The following is a 14,606-nucleotide window of genomic DNA, read 5'->3' as shown; positions in this document are numbered from 1 at the left end:
TCATGAATAATCAATACTTTATAATGTCTGAGATGTCCCGGTTAGATCATGAATGTCTCGTCTTTTAACACACGCAAAATAAAAATAAAAATATGTAAAAGAGGTACTTTTACTGAGAACAAATCATAATTTCTTTTTAATGTTAATTACTTTTCTTTATGATTATCATCCTGGTTGGTTGCATTAATAATTTGGCTTTACGTATGTTGTGCTCAGGTAAACAAAACTTTGCTTGGTGAGCTGAAGGTTCAGGGACGTAAACCAATACTAGACCATGTAGACAGACATAAAATAACACGTACTATCTAGCCTATATCTTTATTTTAGCATCTCGTGACATCAAAGGTAAGCAATGAAATGTTGGAGATCATGGCACTTGTTTCTTTTGTAAATTAGTCAGAGGTAGCTTAGGCCTAGACATGAATACTAGCCTAGTAGTAGCTAGGGCGAACGAGGCCTACGGCTACAGTAGTTTGTCTTAGGAAAGGCTCGTTCAGATATAGCCTCTTATGTGAGGTACTGTAGCTGGTTAGCTAATAAGTATAGGAGAAAATGACTCTGGGAGCCTTGGTAACACAAGACCAGTTTCTAGCTAGGCCGGCATACCTAACAAGATTCAGCCTAGGCTAGGCGTAGGTTGTAGCTTTGGCTGAACTAGGGGGAACAGCCGACTGGACTAGTGGATCCAGTCTTGCCCGCTTGTTGATCCACCCTCCGAGAAAGTACTTTAACACCTCCTGACACCGGAGATGGGCACCAGTCACGAGTTGGTGGTGAGAGAAGAGCTCGAGACTCTAAGCTCCTTTCGAAGTAAGTATTTTCTCCAAAGTTAGAAATTAGGCACAGGATATTGGTACGGCAGCTGGAGCGCCTGAAGATTCGTCGGGCAAGAGTACCGTCTGCTAGATTATTGGCGGACGAATACAAACAAGATGGCGGACGTATGTTTTGGCGCATTATTTAGTTTCGGCGTGGTCAAACGGCACTGCACGCCTTATTGACATTTTTAATGATTCTTGGCAAACTTGTATGTTCTGGCAAGAAAAAATGGCATAAAAAAAACTGTACAAACCCGCACTTACCTTGTTTGAGATCGAAATCGGAATCGTTGGGCCAGTCGGAAATTACTGATTCGGACGACTCGATAGACAACACACCGCAACTGGAAGGTGCGCCATGCTTCACAAGGCCGATTGTGCCTTCTTCACACTTTTTCGCTTCACTAAAAATCACCAAGAAGGTCACTTTTCTTTAAAAAGATAAGTAATGACTTTTCGTCATTACACAAGACACCCAAATCCAGCAATGTGACCGGATTGGCGGCGGCAAATTGAAAAGATGTTTGGGATAAGACGTGGACACAGCCATGTTGGGAAGCCAGGAGAGACTGAGGTCGCTTGGCGCATTGGGTCGGGGCACAACGAGGTCGTCAGCTGTTTCGGGTGGAACTACTTACCTTGGCGGAGGGATTGGTGTCCTGGGCAGAAGGAGTTATGAGGCCTGCCTGACAAATCTGCATACTACCCCAGCAGCCGGATCCCTGATAGCGATAGATATTGATACGGCAGTGTATTGCGCATGCGTCAATTTCAGACTTCCTGCCATACAAATAACATAGTGTAGTGGGCTTACGTCAGATTCTGTCAGTGGTGCCGTATTGTGCTATTGACTTGCTGTAGGTACGGCAGTTTGCTAATCATGCAGCAGTTGCCGTACACTGTTGCTAAGAGCTACAGGGAGGGCACTAGAAGATCAGCGACAGTAGTAATAATAGTCGAACTGAATTCTTTCGCTGAACATGTTCAATTCAAAATGTCAAAGTGAAGCACCATACTGTCATGACAGTAAATGAAAATATAAAAAATGAAAATTTTATGCATGACACTTACCTGGCAGGTATATAGTATATAGCTTATCCTCTTGTCGCACTGGCAGAATTTCAAAACTCGCGGCAACCGCTAGTACACTGGTAGTTCAGGTGATCGCTACCCCGTTCCCGTGGCGCTGGTGCTCGGAACCATTCCCATTTTCGTGCAGATTTTCTCTGCCAGCTGAACCGGCAACATCGTTGAAGGTTCTCTGATAGAATTTCCTGCTCGTTGACTGACTTTTTCGATGTTTGGATATTGGTATCGTATTTGGAAAGTTAGCTTGGCAATCGCAATTGTTATTTCGTTAGTATGTCTGATTCAAGTACACGTAGTATGTTTAGAGTTTGTGTGAAAGAAGGGTGTAAAGTGAGACTGCCGAAATTATCGGTAGATCCCCATACTGTATGTAAGAAGTGTCGAGAGAGTGTATGTACGTGGGAGAATAGGTGCAATGAATAGAGTCTAAATGAGAAGAATGGAAAGGCTCTGTTAAGTATGTGGAAAGACTGGAAAAAGATCTGGTGAGAGATCAGTGTCTAGAAGTGAGAGATCTGGATCTTCAGGTAACCTTGATGAATCTATGTCTGTGTCTTCTCCAGCTCATTCACATGTAGATTTAGTAGCACCTTCCCCTCAGGTTTCTCCTGCGCCCGTTGCTGTATCTGAGGACACTACTGATCCGCAAATTGTGAAAGTGTTCGCTGCCCTTGCTTCCATGGGGATCAGAAACAGCGATTAACGATAAAGTGGAAGTGTTTAATGTTGGTGACAGTGTTGTGGAGGGGGCGCCTGATCGTCCTTCTCGTGCTCCTAGACCTAAACCTCTGTCAAGCTCCCAGACCCAAGGGAGAAGGCATGTACGACAGTCGAAGGGAGGCGAGAGGGGTTAGCTCACGATTAGTCGTCCCATTCAGGCAGTCCTGTTGTTGCGTCCCAGGCTGCAGCAGTACGCCAGAGAAAAGGCGTTACTGGGAAGTGCTTTTATTCTTCTGGTAGTTCTGCTTCAGGAAGGAATAGACGCTTTGTTCCGACACGGCATACAAACCTTCGGTCCTTTTACAATAGGAAGGTACTAGCGGCAGCTGGATAGGTCGTAAGCTTTCGAACAAGGGGTTCGGTAGTTAACTGCTTGTCCGACAGGCGCGCGCGCGCGACTGGGAGGTAAACAAATCACTTTTGCTTTCGGCCTGCTGGCGTGTGGACGTGTATCATCGCTCTCTGCCCGCTTCATCGTCGTTTGCTTTTGCATGATTGTGTTTTTCTTTTTCTATGTATCTAGTGAAACTGAATTGTAAGTACAATCATTTCATTGAATTCAATTGTGAATTAAAGGATCTTGGTTGCACAACGCCCTCCGATTACCCGACCGTGCCGGGACTGAAGGGCGTAATTGTGGGGAATTCATTTTCCCAGAATGATCCTCGTATTGTGGTATGCTCGGTGCCGCGAGGGCGGGAAGCGCTCGCTCCGAGCGGTATATTTGGGTTTGAAATGTGTAGATGAAAATCGTAAGTAAGTGCTCTTTTCATTTATATTTTTTTTGACCTGTATGCCGTTGCCGAACGAATGCGCTCGGCACGGAAACTTATTCAGTATGAAAGTGGAATCGCAAGTACAGTATTCTTTTTCATTTTCATATATTATTTTTTATTGTAGCAATACTCATTTTGGATCAGGTTCCGAGCTTACCCGGAGATTGATCCTTCCCCCTTTTTATTTTGAATGAAGTGAAATCGCAAGTGCAGTTCTTTTTCATTTTCATTTTTTTATTGAGATTGCATTGTTGACTGGGATCAATGTTCCGCTATTCACGGGAATTGATCCTTCCCCTTTTTATTTGTATGAAGTGAAATCGCAAGCGCAGTAGTCTTTTCATTTTCATATATTTGTTGATTGCATCAATTCTTTGTGGATCAAGGTTTCCAGAAACCTTGATCCATAAAGGTAAGGAATGAAACCTTTCACCCTTGCGCTCGGTACCGAGGGCGCCAAATGGCCTCCGATCCGAGCCCTTATTCATTGTGAAGTGAATCGTTTTGCAAGATGCATTTTCATTTTGTTCCTTATTATTGATTGCATCAATATTATTTGGTTCAAGTTCCGCTCAGTCAGGGAATTGATCCTTATGCCTTGTATTCGTGCCGATGGCACGATTGCTCTCGGGCTCTTATATTGTTGTTGGGTACATGGGTACTGTGCGGGGGTGGGGAACGAGACCCCCCCACGCTCAGTTCCCACAGATGGCTCTTCCCCTTGGGGGGGGGGTTGGGGGGGGGGAGGTTATCGGCGTTCTTCTCCTCGCCCGATCCGTCGAGCGCGGGGGAGGGCGCTCGGTGCCCGATGTACAATTGTATTAGGGGTCTTCCACTCGTTCGGGAGGGATCAAACCCCCGCACGAGGGATTTCCCCCCATTAATCGCTACTACTATTATTTCCGCAGGTGCTACTGCCACGAGGGTGGACCTTGGTGAGGTATGGGCGTCCTTCCAATTGCAGGGCGTGCTGGTGTCCAGGGGCTGCGGTTCTATGTCTGGGCCTACTGCGGTCACCCATGGAGTGGTGACCACGCAACCAGGTGACGACGTCCCTCCTCACCTGGTGTACTCGCCTCACGTGGTAACAGTCTTGCCTACAGCCGCTGTGAAGTGCCGTTCGCCGTACCGAGAGGGGGGCGTGCCGCCGCCGCTCGTGGTTGCCGCGCTGCAGCGACCACACTTCTGCTGCCCTAGAGCTCGCCCCTGGACCTGCCGCCGGTACCAGGATGTTGCTGGCTGCTGCTCCACTTCCTGTGTTTCCGGTGCTGCCTGCCGTACCTGCCGATTCTGGGCTGACTGTCCATGCAGTTGCTGCGCTGGCTGTCCCTGCCGTTGCTGCGCTGGCTGTTCCTGCCGTTGCTGCGCTGGCTGTCCCTACCATGCTGTGCTGGCCGTGCCTGCTGTTCCTGAGATGCCCATACCTGCTGATGTCGTCCCTGTTCGGTGGTGTACTACCCCCAGACTTTGGTCTGTCTGTACAGGTGCGTCCGGGCCCTGTGGCTTCGGCTACAGCAGCCCCGGCTCCGCCCTGGATAGCAGATCTTACGTCTGTCCTGAGGAAGCTGACGAAGAAGAAGAGGAAGGTGTCGTGGTCGTCGTCTTCATCTTCTTCATCGTCGTCGGCCGCCGCCTCTTCCCCTTCGACTTCTAAGGCTTTACAGCCGAGGAAGAAGAAGGTCGCCTCCTCCCTCCTAAGAAGCTTCCTCGGGAGCTTCTCGGGACCCGTCTCACCTCGGTGGGACGGGAGGGTTCCTTCCGCTGGTCCTCCCTGCTCCTTCGGGGAGCGGGGCCCGTCTCTTCGTCCGCAAGGAAGAAGACTACGGGGACCAGAGGGTACCGGCTAACACCGGTACTTCCTCGCCTGGTGTCAGTGGTTCTGCCACTGCATCAGGGTCCGTCTCGGCCTCTCGTTCGCGGGGAGTTACCGAGTGTACGGTCGCCTACCAGCGACCGTGCAGCCAGGAACCAGACCTCTGAGTCCGCTCAGCGTCAGGTTCACGGCACGGGGCGGAAGACTGGTGACAGCCGCTCATGCGACTCTCACCAGACCAGCTCTCACTCTCGCGGTGAACAGCTGGCTACCCGGGACGTGACGGTCCACGACCGACCACGGGCTGAGGCTGGGAAGAGGTCCTCCCGTTCGCCGGTGCCAGCCACGCCTGGAAACCAGCGCAGTGACCGTGCCGTGAGGACAAGCACCGGTCTCACTGCGACAGTGGAGCCTGCAGGTTCGCCTGACCGTCGCTCTCACAAGAAAGCGACCGGTACGGCAACCAGCACCAGCTCTTCTGACACTCGAGATCGGGGCCGCTGTGCTCAGTCCAGCCGTTCTCCACAGCGAGACGGTTCGACCAGGCCTGCAGCTCGATCGCCACCGCGGGTTGACGATCGCACTGCAGCCCTCAAAGCCTGCTGGTTATGCCAGCGAGCAAAGAGGGAGCGTCAGGTCTGCCTCTCCCCGTACCTTCAACCTCCTCGGGTTACACCGGGAGGAGCGAGGTATTGAGGAGTGATCGTGAGGGGTGCGCCCCTCATGATCCCACCACAGCGCCCTACGTACCAGGCACGGTTCTTGGACCGGCCAGGACGTATGCGCAAGTGGATGGGGAAGACCGAGAGGGCTGTCGCTGTTCCCCCTTCTTAGGAGGAAGGTTCTTGGAATATGCTCTTGTTCGAAGGGCTTAACGGTCCCACTCTGCAAGATGCTGTGACTTCCGAGATCCAGAGGAACTTTGTTGCCGAGGTTACGGCGCTGATTCGTCAGCTCAATGACCTCGGGGAAGGATCGCCGCTCCCACCAGCAGAGGCCACGTCTCGGCTCGAGTCGTTTTGGGGCCCGAGAGGGAATCCAAAATCGACGGTGGGTCTACCGCGATCGGAAGCTTGCCGACTGGGTTGAGCCAGGTAGTCTCTCGTCTCCGGACAAGAAGGCTCTCTCGGTTCTGGACGGTCGAACAAGCTCCTTCACCTCCTCTACTGCGACAGAGGCGTTTCTACGTGTCTTCGGACATCGTATTTATATATCCCTTCGGTCCTCCTGAGGTTTCGACCTCGACGAGGACTGGAACGAGTCGGAGCGGTATCGGCTCTCTCCTGTCAGGTCTCGATCAGCCCCAACCAGACGACGTTCACAGTGGAAGGACGGCGTTCCCCCTCACCTGCTGCCGGAAGTGGGGGGGTGCCTGGCCAGCCATTGGGACCCGGTCCAACAGCAGGCGTACGTTCCAGGGGCATCGAAGGACGTAGCATTGAGACAGGAGATCAAGACCATGCTGAGAAAGAGAACTGTAGAAATCGGTACGGATCAGTCACCGGGCCTTTACAGCCGACTCTTCCCTGGTGGAAAGTCTGACGACAGGCTGGCGCCCAGTGATAGATCTCTCTCCCCCGAACCGTTGGTTCGCCAGACCCGGTTCACGATGGAGACGGCACGCTCAGTGCTCGACTCTATCAGGGAGAACGATTTCATGCTTTCAGTGGACTTGAAGGATGCGTATCTACAAATACCCATTCATCAGTCCTTCGGAAAGTACCTCCGCTTCATCCTCGACGGGACGGTGACCAGCTCAGGCCACGTTGCTTCGGTCTCTCAACCGCCCCACAGGTGTTCACGCAAGTGTTCACTCTGCTGTCTGCTTGGGGCCATTCGCACGGGATATGTCTGATGGGGTATCTCGACGATTGGTTAGCCCTGGCGAGCTACCGCTCGCAGTTACTACAGGACAGGGATCGACTGCTCGAGTTCTGTCGCGATCGGGGGATCGTTCTGAACTTCGAAAAGTCCGATCTCGAGCACAAGCAGAGGATGAAGTACCTGGGTATGCTGATCGACACGGTAGCAGATTCAGGGAGGCAGCCAACCAGTTCCTGTCTCGGCAGGAACAGGGAGCTCAGCAATGGCAAGTCGTGATCGGACACCTGTCGTCTCGGGAAGCCAGTCCCTAACGGGCGTCTTCACCTGCGGTCTCTTCAGGGAGACCAAAGGAGAGTTGGTCACAGGCGACGGATCCCCCAAGCCTTCCATGGTCACTGACACAGGAGTGAGGCAGGACCTAGCCAGGTGACTGGACGACAGGAACCCCTTAAGAGGTAGTGCCTCCGCGCACTCTCCCCCCCGGACATGCAGCTGCTCTCAGACGCATCGACCGATGGATGGGGTGCACACGGACCTGGAAGAGTTGCGGACTTCAGGAGTGTGGTACGAGAACGACAAGCACCTTCACATCAATGTACTGGAACTAAAGGCAGCGTTCCTCGCTCTCCAAGAGTTCCAGGACCGCTTGATGGGACACTCAGTGGTGTTTGATGATGTCGACAACACCACGGTGGTGGCTTACGTCAACAAATAGGGGGGCCTAGTGTCTCTCCCGTTGTATCAGTTGACTCGGCAGGTGCACGAGTGGGCCGAGGCACACTCAATAGAGCTGTCGGCACGCTACAATTCCAGGGAAGGAATGTAGTAGCAGACACGCTCAGTGCCGTCGGGATCAGGTGATAAGGACCGAATGGTCTCTACACCAGGACGTGGCGGAAAGGCTTTTCGACCTGTGGGGGCGACCAGTCGAGGATCTGTTCGCCATCCGGCACATCAGGAAGCTCCAGGTGTTCTTCTCGGGAATCCGTGCCGGATCCATGGGCAACTGCAGAGGAACGCTCTTCAACACCCGTGGGACAACCTCTTCGCCTATGCCTTTACCCGTTCAGCCTGATTCGCAAGGTGATCAGTCACACGTCGAGCGGTACCACCGAGCAGTCCCAGTCCCTACGTCTTCACGGCTGGCTGTTATCCACCTTCTCTTCCGAACGAGAAGCTTTTTTTCGTAGCGCAGCAACAGAGATGGCTGGAAACGTCCGTCAGTCCTCTGCAGCTGTGTACCAGGAGAAGTTGGCCGTCTTCGGTGGTTGGTGTCGTAGACGGGGCCTATCTCTTCTCAGAGCCACTCTTCAGCAGTAGCGGATTTCCTCGTTTTTTCTTCGCCGAGGAAGCTCCTCTAAGTTCCCACAGTCAAAGGATACAGAGCCGCCTTGTCGCTCGTCCTGAACTGACGGGATTGGACATCTCAAACTCGTTCGAGATCTCCTTGCTTAGGAGCAGCTTCCAAAGGTCTTGCCACCCAGGGAACTCAAATGACCCTCGTCTTGCTGGACCTGGCATCGGCGAAGAGAGTACGGGAGCGTCATGCAGATAATGATGTGGATGAGATCTGCTTTGTCCTGGGAGGACGCTACGGGCGGCGCTATCTGAAGAGAACTCGACACCTCGGGCCTGAGTGTCGAAGCCTCTTCGTTAGCAACGGGGTCAACAAGAAAGAAGTATCAAGAACACTCTTTCGTCCTGGCTGCGTGAGGTCTTCAGGAGGGCGTATGATGCTGATGGTAGTGACGACATCCGTACGTCCCGTCCGAGAACTCACGAGTCAGAAGTATTGGCCCCTCGTTGGCGTTTCGTAAGAACTTCTCCGTGGCGCAGGTATGGAAGGCAGGGGTCTGGTACAACCAGACCACCGGCAACTTCCTTATACCTCTTGGATATTGCCCATAGGTCCTTGGATCGGTTTTCCTTAGGACCCGTGGTGGCTGCTCAACACGTCGTCTAGCTAACCCAGACCTAGCAGGCCTGAACAGCATCGAGTCCTGGTGTGACTGTATGAATAGATAGTGATGAGAAAGTGACTGGCTTCTCTTTCTATCTTTTTCTCCCCCTCTACCTGTCGCTAGAGGGATACGGTCATCACCTGCTGGATAAGGACGAGATGCCGGTGAGCTATATGACAGAGCCCCATCCTATCCCTTTCACGAGGGATGGGAGCAGCATATCACCACTTCTTCTACAAGGGGGGGAAGTGGATGCCTACAAGAGTCAAAACCATGACTTTAACTTTGCTCCTGTACAGGAACAAGTTCTTACATTGCTGGTACGAAGAGATACGCTTGCCCTCTCTCTTAGTACTCGGTCCAGAGGTCTGACCATTGATCCTGCGGTGCACACCCCGATCAATCGGACAGAGGCTTGGATCCCTCCCTCGCTCTTACGACCAGGGAGGCTTCCAAGGTTGGGCGAACACCAGTCTGTTCACAAAAGACTCAGATTCCACCACCCCCCAAGAAGTGAGTCTTCCTATTGTAAGGACCGAAGGTTTGTATGCCGTGTCGGAACAAATGACAATTTGTCTAAAATTGCATTTTTTCCTAACTATACAAACCTGAGGTCCTTTACACATAGCCCCACCCACCTCATGCCACCCCTCACTCTGCAGTTTTTTGCTTGGGCCAAAAGCAAAAGTGATTTGTTTACCTCCCAGTCGCGCGCGCGCCACGCCTGTCGGACAAGCAGTTAACTACCGAACCCCTTGTTCGAAAGCTTACGACCTATCCAGCTGCCGCTAGTACCTTCCTATTGTAAAAGGACCTCAGGTTTGTATAGTTAGGAAAAATGCAATTTTAGACAAATTGTCATTTGTTCCGACACGGCATACAAACCTTCGGTCCTTTTACAATAGAAGATACTAGCGGCAGCTGGATAGGTCGTAAGCTTTCGAACAAGGGGTTCGGTAGTTAACTGCTTGTCCGACAGGCGCGCGCGCGCGACTGGGAGGTAAACAAATCACTTTTGCTTTCGGCCTCACAGTGGATGGACGTGTGTGTTCGCTCTCTGCCCGCTGCTCGTCGTTTGCTTTCTTGTTTGTTTGTAATTGTGTATGAAAGATTGTAAGTACAGTATTCTCTCTTTTCATATTAATTACGCTGAATTCATTAATGATGGAATCTCCGCGCCTCGCTACCCCAAGGAGACTTTGCCCGGGTACCGAGGGCGCAAATGTGGGGAAATTCAGATCTTTCCCGAGATAGACCCTCATGTTTTGTGTGCTCGGTGCCGGGGGCGCGAATGCACCCGGGCCGAGCCCTGTGATGTTTGTATGAACTGGTCGGAGGCGCAGTGGACATTGTATGAGGGCAGGGCAAGAAGCGAAGGCCTGCAAAGGAGTCGTCGGAAAGCTCTCCCGCGACTCCTTTGGTGACGGACACTTCGTCTTCTTTCCTGCCGCCCGCTCAACTTCCACGTCTCGCGCCTTCCCCTTCGGGGGCGGTGTCTAGGTCCTTCTCCTCTCCCGTGTGTCCAGTGTGGAGGAGGCGCTAGATACCCCGACGTAGAGTTGTACTCTGGGTCCTCTATCCGCTCGTCTTCGCGCGAGCGGGTAGAGGATCCTCCTAATCACCCGACTTTGCTCCTCAGGTGCGGTTGCCGTGAAGGATGACCTCGGACAGGTGTGGGCGTCGTTGGGACTGCAGGGCGTGCCGAGTGTCCAGGGGCTGCTCTATCATCTCGCTGGCTCCGTGGCGGTTAGCACGCTACGGTCACAACCACCACCACGACCCTGACAACACCTGGCTACGCGTCACCTCCTCACCTGGTGTACACCCAGCACGCGGTCTCTGTGACACCCACAACATCGGTGCAGGGGCCAGTCGCCGTAACTCGGGGGAGTGTGATGCCGCCACCTGGGTTTGCCGTGTTGCCACGACCGGACTTCATGTGCCCGAAGAGCTCGCCCCTGGACCTCCCACCGGTGCCGATGATGTCTGTGCCGCTGGTTAGACATCTGTACCGTCCACACAGCCTGCCGTACCTGCCGTGACCACCGCTGCTGTTCCTGTTCCTGCTCCTGCCGTCTCGACTGCCGTTTCCTGTGATGCTCGCACCTGCTGATGTTGTCCCCTGTTCCTGGCGCCGCTGCTCCCGATGCTGGTCTGTTTCGGACAGGTACGTCCAGGGCCCTGTTGCTTCGGCAACAGCAGCCCCGGCTCCGTCCTGGATGACAGATCTGACGTCGGTCCTGAGGAGGTTGACGAAGAAGAAGAAGAAGAGGAGGAAGGTGTCGTCGTCGTCTTCATCGTCTTCTTCGTCGTCGTCGTCGTCTGCCGCCTTCCCCTTCCCCACTTCTTCTAAGGCTCCCCGCCTAAGAAGAAGAAGGTCGCCTCCCCCCCCCCCTAAGAAGTCTCCTTCGGGAGCTTCTAAGGGCCCGTCTCGCTCTTGGTGAGACGGGGGGTTCTTCCGCTGGTCTGCCCTGCTCCTCGGGAGCAGGACCCGTCTCTTCTCCCGCAAGGAAGAAGACTACGGGGCCAGAGGGGGTGCCGGCTAACACCGGCACTTCCTAACACCTGCTGTTAGTGGTTCGGCCACGGCAAGCAGGGATCCGTCTCGGCCGCTCGTTCGCGAGAGGTACCGAGTGTACGGTCGCCTACCAGCGACCGTGCAGCCAGGAACCAGACTCAAGTCCGCTCAGCGTCAGGTTCACGGCACGGAGCGGAAGACTGGTGACAGCCGCTCACGCGACTCTCACCAGACCAGCTCTCGCTCTCACGGCGAGCGGCTGGCTACCCGGGCGGACGTGACGGTCCACGACCGGCCACGGGCTGAGGCTGGGAAGAGGTCCCCCCGTCGCGGCACCAGCCACGGCTGGTACCAGCGAACTGACGCACCGTGAGATATGCACCGGTCTCACCGTGACAGTGGAGCTCGCCGGTCGCCTGACCGTCGCTCTCACAGAGAGCGATCGGGTACGGCGACCAGCACCAGCTCCTCTGACACACGAGACCGGGGCCGCTGTTCTCGGTCCAGCCGTTCTCCACAGCGAGACGGCTCGACTAGGTCTGCAGCTCGATCGCCACCGCGGGTTGGCGATCGCCTGCAGTCCTCCAAGCCAGCTGGTTCTGCCAGTGAGCGAGGAGAGAGCGTCAGGTCTGCCTCTCCCATACCTTCAACCTCCTCGGGTTACACCGGGAGGGGCGAGGTATTGAGGAGTGATCGTGAGGGGTGCGCCCCTCAGGATCCCGCCACGTCGTCGTACGTACCAGGCTCGGTTCTCGGACCAGCCAGGTCGTACGCACAGGTGGTTGGAGGAGACCCAGAGGGGGCTGTCGCTGCTCCTCTCCTGGAGGGAGGAGGGTCTCGGGAGGTACTCCTGTTCGAGGGACTGGACGGTCCGACTCCACAGGATGCTATCACACCCGAGATCCAGAGGAACTTTGCCGAGGTTATTGCGCTGATTCGTCAGCACAACGACTCGAAGGATCGCCGCTCCCACCATCCGAGCCCACGTCCCGGCTCGAGTCGTTCTGGGGCCCGAAGAGGGAACCCAGACCGACGGTGGGTTTGCCGCGTTCCGAGCTTGCGGACTCAGTGCTAGACCAGGTTGAATCGCTTGTCTCCGGACAAGACGGTTCGCTCAAGTCTGGCAGGTCGAGCCAAGCTGCTTCCACCTCCCTCTGCTACGACAGCGGCGGTTTACGTGCCATCTGAAGACCCGATGCCGCCCAAACAGGTGAACCCGGAGTTAGCTAGGCTGACTCCGGGCCGTGTCTCTGCAACAGCTCCTGTCCGAGAACCTGTGGTTCTCGCAGCAAGAGGCACTCGGCCTGGAATCTACCGCCATGGCAGCTTTCCAGGCCGTCTCCTGGCTAGATCTGTGGTCTCACAGTATCTAAGGTCGCAGCCAACTCCGGGGGAATTTCTCCGAGAGGACTCGGCCTTCAGGAGACTTTGCCAGTCTGGGGGAAGAGCCATCTCCTTCCTTGCCCACCAGACGGTGAACCTGTGGGCCAACCTGGTTCTCCGACGAAGGGACGCTGTCCTTACTCGGGTTTCCAGGGCGGCCGGGCGTGAAGGCGGCGTTGGGGCTTCGAAAGGACCTCTACGGAGTTCCACGTCTCTCTTCCCAGGAGAGATGGTGGACGCTAGCGGTGGACAGACGGCGCACTGAAGACAGTGACCGTCTGGTTCACCAGGCAGTCTCGAAGGCTTCTGGGCAGCCTCGGACTGCGGCCAAGTCTAAGAGCTCGGCTAGCGCTTCCTCGCTGCTAAGACGGTTGCTGCGTCGAAGCCCCGTAGGAATGGACTCTGTCTTCTTCAACTTCTGGCAAGGGGGGCCGTAACCAGCCCTCCTCCCAGCCCTTCATCCCGTGGAGGCTCTGGAAGAAGTCGAAGAAAGGGGGGAAACGCTAGGGACGGCGTTCCCCCTCACATGCTGCCGGAAGTGGGGGGGTGCCTGGCCAGCCATTGGGCAACTTGGCAGCGCTACGGCGCCGAGACCTGGATTGTAGATGTCCTTCGGGAGGGATATCTATTACCCTTCGAATCTCGGCCACCCCTCACCTCCAACCCGGTCCAACAGCAGTCGTACGTCCCCGGTCACCGAAGGACGTAGCACTCAGACAGGAGATCAAGACCATGCTGAGCAAGAGAGCTGTAGAGATCGTCACGGATCAGTCACCGGGCTTTTACAGTCGACTCTTCCTGGTGGAAAAGTCTACGGGAGGCTGGCGCCCGCCCGTGATAGATCTCTCTCCCCTGACCGGTTTGTTCGCCAGACCCGGTTCACGATGGAGACGGCACGCTCAGTGCTCCGACTCCATCAGGGAGAACGATTTCATGCTTTCAGTGGGACTTGAAGGATGCGTATTTCCAAATACCCATTCATCAGTCCTCCAGAAAGTACCTCCGCTTCATTCTCGACGGGACGGTGTAACCAGTTCAGGGCACTGTGCTCGGTCTCTCAACCGCCCCACAGGTGTTCACGCGAGTGTTCACTCTGGTGTCTGCTTGGGCCCATTCGCACGGGATACGTCTGATGAGGTATCTCGACGATTGGTTAGTCCTGGCGAGCTCCCGCTCGCAGTTGCTACAAGGACAGGGATCGGCTGCTCGAGTTCTGTCGCGATCTGGGGATCGTTGTGAACTTCGAGAAGTCCGATCTCGAGCCCAAGCAGAGGATGAAGTACCTGGGTATGCTGATCGACACGGTAGCAGGGCGAGTCTTCCCCGCGGACTCGCGGATCAGCAGATTCAGAGAGGCAGCCAACCAGTTCCTGTCTCGGCAGGAACAGGTAGCTCAGCGATGGCAAGTCGTGATCGGACACCTGTCGTCACTCGAGAAGTTAGTCCCCTCACGGGCGTCTTCACCTGCGGTCTCTTCAATGGAGACTAAAGGAGAGTTGGTCACAGGCGACGGATCCCCCAAGCTTTCCAGTGTCACTGACACAGGAGGTGAGGCAGGACCTAGCCTGGTGGCTCGACGACAGGAACCTCTTAAGAGGAGTGCCTCTGCGCACTCCGGACATGCAGCTGTCTCAGACGCATCGACCGAGGGATGGGGCGCACACTGGAGGAGTTGCTGACTTCAGGAGTGTGGGACGAGAACGA

General features: G+C 54.7%; 1 protein-coding gene across 2 annotated transcripts in view; it reads left to right on the top strand.

Annotated features, from left to right (window-relative positions):
• Positions 1–202: 202 nt before the first annotated feature.
• The window catches only part of LOC135203656 (gem-associated protein 8-like), a 60,610-nt gene continuing 46,206 nt past the window's right edge, over positions 203–14,606 (top strand). For both annotated transcript variants that reach the window (XM_064233513.1, XM_064233515.1), the window contains exon 1: positions 203–345. The gene's annotated coding sequence lies outside the window, so the exon portion shown is untranslated. The remainder of the gene's footprint in view (positions 346–14,606) is intronic.

Source organism: Macrobrachium nipponense, chromosome 36 (assembly GCF_015104395.2).
Source record: "Macrobrachium nipponense isolate FS-2020 chromosome 36, ASM1510439v2, whole genome shotgun sequence".
Classification (NCBI taxonomy): domain Eukaryota; kingdom Metazoa; phylum Arthropoda; class Malacostraca; order Decapoda; family Palaemonidae; genus Macrobrachium; species Macrobrachium nipponense.
This window is presented reverse-complemented; position numbering and strand designations above follow the sequence as displayed.